The 9,357-nt window shown below is 40.2% G+C and overlaps 1 protein-coding gene across 4 annotated transcripts in view; it reads left to right on the top strand.

Moving 5' to 3' along the window:
• The first annotated feature begins 7,937 nt into the window (after positions 1-7,937).
• The window catches only part of LOC139968001 (ELMO domain-containing protein 3-like), a 29,922-nt gene continuing 28,502 nt past the window's right edge, over positions 7,938-9,357 (top strand). For 2 of the 4 annotated variants that reach the window (XM_071972270.1, XM_071972267.1), the window contains exon 1: positions 8,100-8,257. The gene's annotated coding sequence lies outside the window, so the exon portion shown is untranslated. Of the gene's footprint in view, positions 7,958-8,099; positions 8,258-8,287; positions 8,496-9,357 lie in introns of those variants that run through there. The other 2 variants (XM_071972269.1, XM_071972268.1) reach the window with 2 other exon arrangements.

Here is a 9,357-nt window from a genome sequence, read left to right as displayed (position 1 = left end):
GTAATATGAGACACTTTCGTGATATTTTTCCGGGCGTTTAGCGTAATAATACAGTAAAATTCAAACATGAAGCCTTTAGAGAAATTTGTCCTTGCTCAACAGACACCCGATGCATTAAAACGGGCAACACAATACATAAGCTTTCAGCAGATGGAAGAAGCCTAGCGATTCCAAAACGACTGCCAACTTAAATGACAGAAAAGCTTGCAGTATATTTAGCCGGGGCACGTATGAAACGCCAGAGTAATCCCATTTTCTGCAATTATTTGTGTGCTTCAAAATAGCTATGAAAGACAAGCACTGTCTGAAAATGCTATACCCCTTTCACGCACTCCCATTCATATAATACTATACAGTGCTCACAATCTGAAATAATCTCTATACGCCTCTGAACATGGGCGGCGCGATCATTGGGGGGGGGGGGCGGGGGAGGACATGTCCCCCAATATTTTAGGTGAGGGATATAGTATCTAATATTCCCCCAATATTTGGTGGCATAGTTTTTTGTGTGGCTATAAATAGAAAATAATGCGTGAAATTATTTAACCAAATCATATTTGGCGGTGGCTAAAATTTTATCCAACACATGCTGCATCAGACAAATGACTCTTCTTGGTCGTTTCAGTGACATGTGACCGTATAGCATGTTTTCACTCATGATTATTATCATAATGTCTGTACATCTCTTGTGTATGAGTTTAAGTACGTACAATCATATATGATCCACATCGATATGGTTTCACTGGGTTTCCATTTGGCCTGTTTCCTACAAGATTTCTAATCGCAGTCCGCAGGCGCGTATCCAAGGGCGGGGGCGAAGGGGGAGACCGCCCCTCGGGCATATATATATTTTTTTATGATATCGAAGTTTTATAGTTGCCGTTATAAGAGGTTTTAATATTTGTACACCAATAAATTAACTGTGTCTGAATTTTCGAAAATTCCGTGACCAACATTCTTCATCATACTTCCTCTACTCATGAGTATAAATATATATATATATATATATATAAAAATATATATATATATATGAAGAATTGAAAATATATGTATGTATGTATATGTATGTATATTACATAATTTATATATAAATATATAAACACAAAATATCACGAAGCGCGCAAACAATTTGGGGGATGAAAGTTGCTACGCGCCTGCACCAAAGCAAATTCCCCCCCCCCCCCCATATTTGAAACAAATCGCCTCCCCTGCCTCTGAGTATATATTGTCGTAATTATAATGAACAAACTGTCAGTTCTCGAAGTCGATTTACAGCCCATTTAATCAGAATGAATATGCGAGCCTGTCAACAGGGTTCGAGTAGCCACTGTTTTAAGCAAATGTATACTCTAAGCTGTTTATTATAAAAAAAAAAACTTAGAAAAGAACCAATCACGAACACCAATCGTTTTTTAATGAGCTAAACATATCTTATACCGAATAATATGTTATTTCTAAATGTATTTTATTTAACAATTCTAACATCGTAAATGTAATTATAAACCATCTCAAATAGTTGAAACAACCATCTTGAGGAATTAGATTTTACTTATAATAAGCTATTTTTGTGGTACAATATACTGTAACTTGTTACGTGACAATAAAGACTGGATTAAAGTACTGGGTGACTGTTCTTAGCAAGAATCATGTGAAGCATCGTGTTCTCCTTCTGTTCTCATTCGTGATACACACAGGCCTGATGATGATCACATAGTCACAGTCTTGAAACAAGGGGACTGGGGTTGGGACGGATCAGTCGGTTCTTTGGTAATTGGTGCCCATGCAGGTTCTTTTCCTGTTGACTCTTCATAAAAGTATTACCATGTTCCCCTTATAGGTGGAATCGAGATACACCCGTGACGATGATCACACAGTGACAGTCTTGACCCAAGGGGACTGGGGTTGAGAGCGGATCAGTCGGTTCTTTGGTAATTGGTGCCCATGCAGGTTCTTTTCCTGTTGACTCTTCATAAAAGTATTACCATGTTCCCCTTATAGGTGGAATCGAGATACACCCGTGACGATGATCACACAGTGACAGTCTTGACGCAAGGGGACTGGGGTTGAGAACGGATCAGTCGATATTTTGTTTGGTGCCCAGGTTCTTTCCTGTTTGACTTTTCTTAAAAATCCAAAGCAATCGCTTCTCGGTCCTCTGGCTAAGATCATGTGTAGAACTAGTGTACACAGTACACAGTAGAGTACACATTGCACAGAGTGTACCTCAGCACCCTGCGGACTGGTTGCCCCTGCATGCTTCAGTACGCCGGGTGTACCTCAGCACCCTGGTTGCCCCCTGCATGCTTCGGTGCACAGGGCGTACGGTACCCCAGCACCCGGTGGCCTGGTGGCCCCCTCCATGCTTCGGTACACAGGGCGTCCCCCAGCACCCGGTGGCCTGATGGCCCCCTGCATGCTTCGGTACAAACGCCTTGAGTGAGTACACAAAACTTTAGTACACACGAACCTTGAGTACATACGCACTTTAGTTCCATGTGTACCCCACAATACATGTACAGTACAGTACAGTACAGTTTACCACAGGACACCACATTACACCACAGTAGACAGTAGTTTTGATCAAACGGCGAGATACAGGATGAGATGAGGCGAAAGCTGTTATGACTTCAAAATTAAAGTAAAAAACCTCACCCAAAGTAACCTAAAAATTTAATAAGAAATATCACTATTTAAGAAAATTTACTTCACTGGATAAAACGATTTAAATCTCGGATTTTATTAGCATGCAGTTAAATGATTATGTGTGTGTACGAGCGCACGTGTGTTCAAAACATGTATTATACGTAGGTTCGTAATATGCTTTATTATGATTTACCTACATACGTAATAATTACAATCACATATTACAGTTATTCACAATGACGCATATATAAAACAATCAAATCATAATGCATGTTTTGAACCTACAGAAAAAAAGCACACAACAACAAACAAAAACAATCAAAAGCAAAACAAGAGCAATATCGACAAAAAAACAAACACATGTGCACGCACAAACGCCGACTTTGACTGCGTAGTTAGCTGACCCTACGGCAAGTAACCACAAACATCACTGGACCGATCGTAAAGAGTAACATTCCTCTTCTACAACTTCCAACAATGATACATTGATGCTAATACTACTACTACTACTACTACTACTACTACTACTACTACTACTACTACTACTACTACTACTACTACTACTACTACTACTACTACTACTACTACTACTACTACTACTGCTACTACTGCTACTACTGCTACTACTGCTACTACTGCTACTACTGCTACTACTGCTACTACTGCTACTACTACTACTACTACTACTACTACTACTACTACTACTGCTACTACTGCTACTACTACTACTACTACTGCTACTACTATTACTGCTACTACTACTACTGCTACTACTACTGCTACTACTACTGCTACTACTACTACTGCTACTGCTACTACTACTACTATTACTACTACTATTACTACTACTACTACGACTACTTCTATTACTACTACTACTACGACTACTACTAATGTACTTCATATGTAGATCTTCTTTGATAGGAAAAGGTGGTTAATTGAGTGATCTCAGCAGAAGGTCACCGCCAACAGGCTGGTTGCTGAAAATCACATACATTAATGGCCGTAAGGCAGATTATAATTAATTTACAACATTTTGGCAACACTGAAGAAATATGTTAGCAACGATTTTACCATCAGACTTTGGTGCTATTCTATAGTGCTTTTAGTTCATGTAGTCTATCTCTTAATGCGGCCAAACGGCAAGAGCACGTATCACCAAAGACATAGTTACAGAGTAGGATCGACTCATGTTTAGAGTATTAGCGACTCCACTTTGGAGTAGTATAGCACCTTCCGTTTAGGGCAGTAGCGCCACTAATTTACAGTAGCATCGCCGCCTGTCTTAGTAGTAGTGGCACCGCCTATTTAGAGTAGTAGCGCCACCTTTTTACAGCATCGTCACTTAGGAGTAGTAGCTGCGCACCTCCTGTTTAGAGTAGTAGTACCTCCTGTTTAGAGTAGTAGCACCTCCTAAAAAGAGTAGTAGCACCCCTGTTTAGGGTAGTAGCACCTCCTGTTTAGGGTAGCAGCACCTCCTGTTTAGAGTAGTAGCGCCACCTGTTGTCCTTTTGGCGTTCCATAGTCGGAAGCTAGCAGCCATTAGTAGCGGAGGACAGCAGCAGGAATAAAAGCTACGACAATACACACTATAATGTAGCAAATAAACGGTGTCCACAACAGCGGCCGCAGTAACGAGTGAAAGGGCAACTTATCCGTATGCAAGCAGTTGTTGATTTTTTTTCACTCAAAATTAAATAATTCGAGTTATGGAGTGATTTGTAACAAACTTAGCGTAATTTCTTGAGCAAAAAAGGAACCATAAACATTTTACCGGTATATCAAATTCGAAAACATCCTAAATTCGAGCAAAACAGCCTAAAAAATATGCATATTTCCCCAAAAGTTATATATTGATCTTAGGAGGCTGGAACTAAACAGGGGCGTATCCAGGATTTTTCAATAGGGGGGCGCCAGGCATGAATGATCGCCGTCCTGGGGGATGGGTCTAAGGGGAGGGGTGTACAATTTTTGCTTTCAAAGAAGGGCTGTAATGCAAAATGGTGTCATATGCATGGGCGGCGATCCGTACTTCCGAGTGGGGGGGGGGGGGATATGACCTTGTTGACTATCTAAGCGTAGCGCCACCATGAGTTGGCGCGAAGCGTACAAGAAAATTTTGGGGTTAACAAACCCTCTAGATGGCCGGAAACGGCACTTCCCGAGGTTTCCAAGCGGCATATACCCAACTTTAAAATAGGGATGTCATGTCCGAAATATCTCATAATCAGGATCCAAAATACTTTTTTTTTAAATTTCGGGTGTTATTTTGGGAAAATTGCCCCTGTCAATCTTGTTTCAGGCGCAACGTTAGAATGTTCGAGAGCTCTGTTATATTATTCGATGAAGAAAATGGCCTCATGCAGGCTATTATAGGCCTATACACATGCAATACACAATTACACATAGTTACATTCCTAGGTACCGATTGCTAGGGCATCCAGGTGAAACGTGTATTAAGCATTACCCTGGTTACATGAGATTCTCAGCTGTTCGAGGGAACATGTACGTGTGTAGGCCTACTATAGGGCCTATATGAATACTATGAGGGTGCATATATGTACTATATCAATACCGTGGGCGCAATAATACATTTTGTTGTTATAGGGCCAATGAAGCCTACAGTCAACTATTTTTGCTTTATAAAGACGCTTTATTTGAAAAGATCGCACTGCGTTTATGGTAGGCGAGAAATGAAGCTAAAAAAGAGCCGTACATTAACGAAGATGCATAAATGTAGGCATGAAAATATTCTTATCCCTGGCATTTGGTGGGGGGGGGGATATGGTGCATTACATCCCCTCCACCCATTTTCATGGGGGGATATATCCCCCCTCCACCCAGGATCGCCGCCCATGGCCATATGTGATCCATTTTTCGACCTTAATAATAAGCAACATTTCCAGTAAATATGGACACAAAATGCACAATTTAGTATGGCTGGCATGTCATTTAGTGTTTATAGTGATAATACAAACACAATTACCATCTATGTTTCTAAAACTATTATGCCGTCGAACTTCGCCAGAACCTTTTTTTGGCAAACAAAAAATAAAGCATACGGGAGGGGGGGGGGGGTTGAGCGATCACCGACATCTCACATAAAGGTCGTCATCAATTTTTTTTTTTTTTTTTTTTTTGCTAAACTTTTTTTTTTTTTGGTGACGGCCAATAGGGGGGGCGCGCGCCTGTTGCGCCCCCCCTGGATACGCCCCTGCTAAAGGAAAGAGAAGAGACCCTCCTCGTTCACTTGGTATAGCTCCACTATCGGTAGCAAAACTTTACATTTTTGGCCAAAAATGACCATAATAATTTTTACCGATAGTTCAAATTCACCAATTCGAGCAAAATATCCTCAAAAATATGCAATTTTGATTATTTAATTATTCGAGTTATGCAAGGCGGATTTGAGGGGCCGGAATAATACTAGATAATAGACAAGACCCTCTCATTTTACGCCGTGGTACAGGTCCACGTTCGGTAACAAAGCTCATTTCTTGACCTTGCAAAAGTTACCATAAACATTTTACCGATTTTCAAATTCGAAAACATCCCAAATTCCTGCAAAAAAAGAGAAAAACCTAATGTTTTGTGTTAACGTAAGTGGGCCTGACGTTTTGATCCTAGCAGGATCTTAGCTTCTACAGAGGCTGAACAATCAAGTTTGCAATATCAAATGATTCGAGTTATGGAAGGATTTGAGGGACCGGGATACGGTATCAAAGACGAGACCCTCCATTTTTATCTACTGTATGTTCATTTTCGGTAATGAAAGTTACCTTTGATAAAATTTGACCATAAAACATTTTACCCATATTTCCAATCAGAATACGCTAGGAATAACGAACGTCCGGAAGCGAACGACCAACCTGATCAATCGATCTATACTGAGCAGATCTGTTTCGAAACAGTTTAGTTTAGTCTGTATTCTGTGTGGACATGTATTTGTCCCTTCTGTTACTGTTACTGAAGAAGATCCTGCCGCTATGATGATCGAAACGTCCGGCCCTCTTACTTAGTTTGCTAACAGTTTTGTTAAGTTTATTTTTATTGAAGTTTAGTTAGTTTAGTAACTCAAGGATCAGGAAGTCTTACAGTAGCTAATTGAGACCCTATCATCCGTGTTAGATCCGTGGATTAACACCGGCTTATTTCAGGGTGTTACTAAAACGAATGACAATTGCGTTACACATAACGAATGACAATGTGTTGTACACACTAAAAAAATGCGTTGACTAAAACGAATGACAGCACAGACATTTGCTACAACCGGATATCACAGTTCAGACTTCGTGGGTATATTAAAGCTACGCAAACCGAGTGGACGCGAAGTGCGTGGCTTACAGATCTAGTAAAGTACGGACAAGATACAAACGCACCTTATAGTAAGCGAAATTGTAAGTCTGATTTTAAAAAGTAAATTTAACGTCATTTTTCCGATATTAATTGTTAGAAACTAACAATACTATAATCTTGAAACGGCTACAATTTTTATACTTTAATAGTACGATATCATAGCATTTTCAACCCAAATTAATCGTGGATATATCAGTTTCAAACATACCAATAAGCCAGCACCTAACAATTACTCCAGTTATCTTTCTATATAAATCTACAGAGGTAAATGTAAAAGCACAGCACTCAAGCGCATTCTCACACAAAAACTTTCCCTGTGGTTTCTATCCGTAAATTACACCAAAACTCTGCAACCACGTAACATGCGATTTTCCTCAAATCATTTTTGCGCAGAAAACCAATAACCGCATTTACTCCACTCCGTTAATTATAAATCAATCTATCTCTTCTCATCACCGTCCTTCGTTGTCATTCGTTGTCATTCGCTCTCATTCGCTCTCATTCGCTGTCATTCGTTGTCATTCGCTGTCATTCGCGAATGATAATTAACCCTGTACAAAGTCAATTGTCATTCGGTCATTCGCTGTCATTCGCTTTAGTTTGTCCCTTATTTCAAGCTTTTTCTTTTCGATGAGTGTTCAAAGGATAACGAGGCAGGGGTGTGAATTCGCTCCCATTATATTCCTGCTCCCGGGACCGCCATTTAACGTACCCATCCGACGGACGAGAGTGTATGCCACAGCATCTGTACACCGTGACTTTCTCAAATACTGAGGTAGACAAAGGCATCCCATTCGAACAAAGTTTGTTTCGAAACCAAGTGAAGGACAGAAACAAACCCCTTTTCCCAAGTGCACAAACCAGAAATACAAATCCATGGAAGACTCCGCACATCACCACTGCACTGCAGCGATTTTTGAATAGGTCAAGAGAACTTTGATCATGGAACCTAAGGATTGTGAGGCGAATAATTGTCTTTTGTATATAGAATCAACTTAGTATTTTCCAAAAAGATAAATGTAGTGGGACTTCCACTCTTGATGTGTCATAGCGTTATTTTCGATGTCTGACCATTGTTAGTTTTTTTAGAGTTAGCTGTCATTGGTTGCTAGCTTCCGACAGTCTGCTTATTAATCAAAATAAACATTCTTCCAGCCATCAGCCGTCGGCGCTGAAAACCTGACATAGGCTGGCCTTTTGTCACTGTCACCATACCCCATTACCCGAAAAATCTACTGTTGCGTTACTGCTACAACAGGTTCTATTCAAACTAACTAACTAACTAAATAATGTTTATCGCATGATTGACATTAACAAGTAACTTATGCTTTCCTAGGCTGGGTCCTTTGAAGTAGTGTTACTGCTACTGCTCAGTGATACTGATACTAGGCCTAAGTACATAGGCTAGGCCTAGTCAAGCCCTACACTAGACTAGCCGCCAAACATAGTAGGAACATTTCTAGACCTACTAGATAAACAGCACAGCTTAGCCTCAGGTCAGAGAATGAATGTTTAGAAGCGTTTACATTATATTACTTAACATCGGTTTGTAATTTTCTCTCAGAATCTCATTGCAATGTTCCGTAGCCTAACATTAACTGAATTTCTAGGCCTAGCCTACTTTGCAATGTTACTTGTTAGCCTAGACATAGCCTAAGTTAGGCTAGTCTAATTTACGGCACAACCAGTAAAGATTGTCTCATGTCATGGTAAAGGAATGCTGTTTCTTGGGCGGGAATAGTAACAATTTTAACCAATGTTACACTTATTTAAGTTAAACACACGAAGAATAAGAGAAAGGGCAAATGTGTCATGCATAGGACTTTATGAAAAGGCCAGAGGCAAATGAAGGATTCAATAAAGGAGGGTAGGGGGGGAGGGGGAGGCTGCTCGGGTCATTGTAGCTGATCCAACCCCCCAATAATCTTTAAGTTCTAATGGTTTAATGATGCAAAAGGCATAAATATGGACCTGTCTATACAAGTAGCCTTAATTGAAGGATTATGCTAGTAAATAATCATGACTCCAAAATTCTCCTGACTGATGTAGGCAGTGCCATGAATCTTCATGGGAGTTCCAAATGTGAACCAAGTATTTCATAAAGGAGGGGATATTGCTGTGGGATCATTGAAGCTGTCTCCTATGTACGTGGTCTTCCCCCTGAAGTTTTTCTTACAACTAAGATCTCAAATGGTACATCATGAGACATATTTAGACTATTAAAGTTAGGTCTGTTGTTTTGTGTGATTTTTCCTTTGGGAGTGCCATGGGCCTCACAGTACAGGCTCTGTGACTAAAAGGAGTAAAATTCAGCAGAGGTTTCTCCTAAATTCCTCTGTAAGCGAGAATTTCTCGAAG

The sequence above is a fragment of the Apostichopus japonicus genome, chromosome 5 (assembly GCF_037975245.1).
Source record: "Apostichopus japonicus isolate 1M-3 chromosome 5, ASM3797524v1, whole genome shotgun sequence".
Lineage (NCBI taxonomy): Eukaryota > Metazoa > Echinodermata > Holothuroidea > Aspidochirotida > Stichopodidae > Apostichopus > Apostichopus japonicus.
The sequence above is the reverse complement of the archived record's forward strand: the minus strand, read 5'-3'. Positions and strand labels throughout refer to the sequence as shown.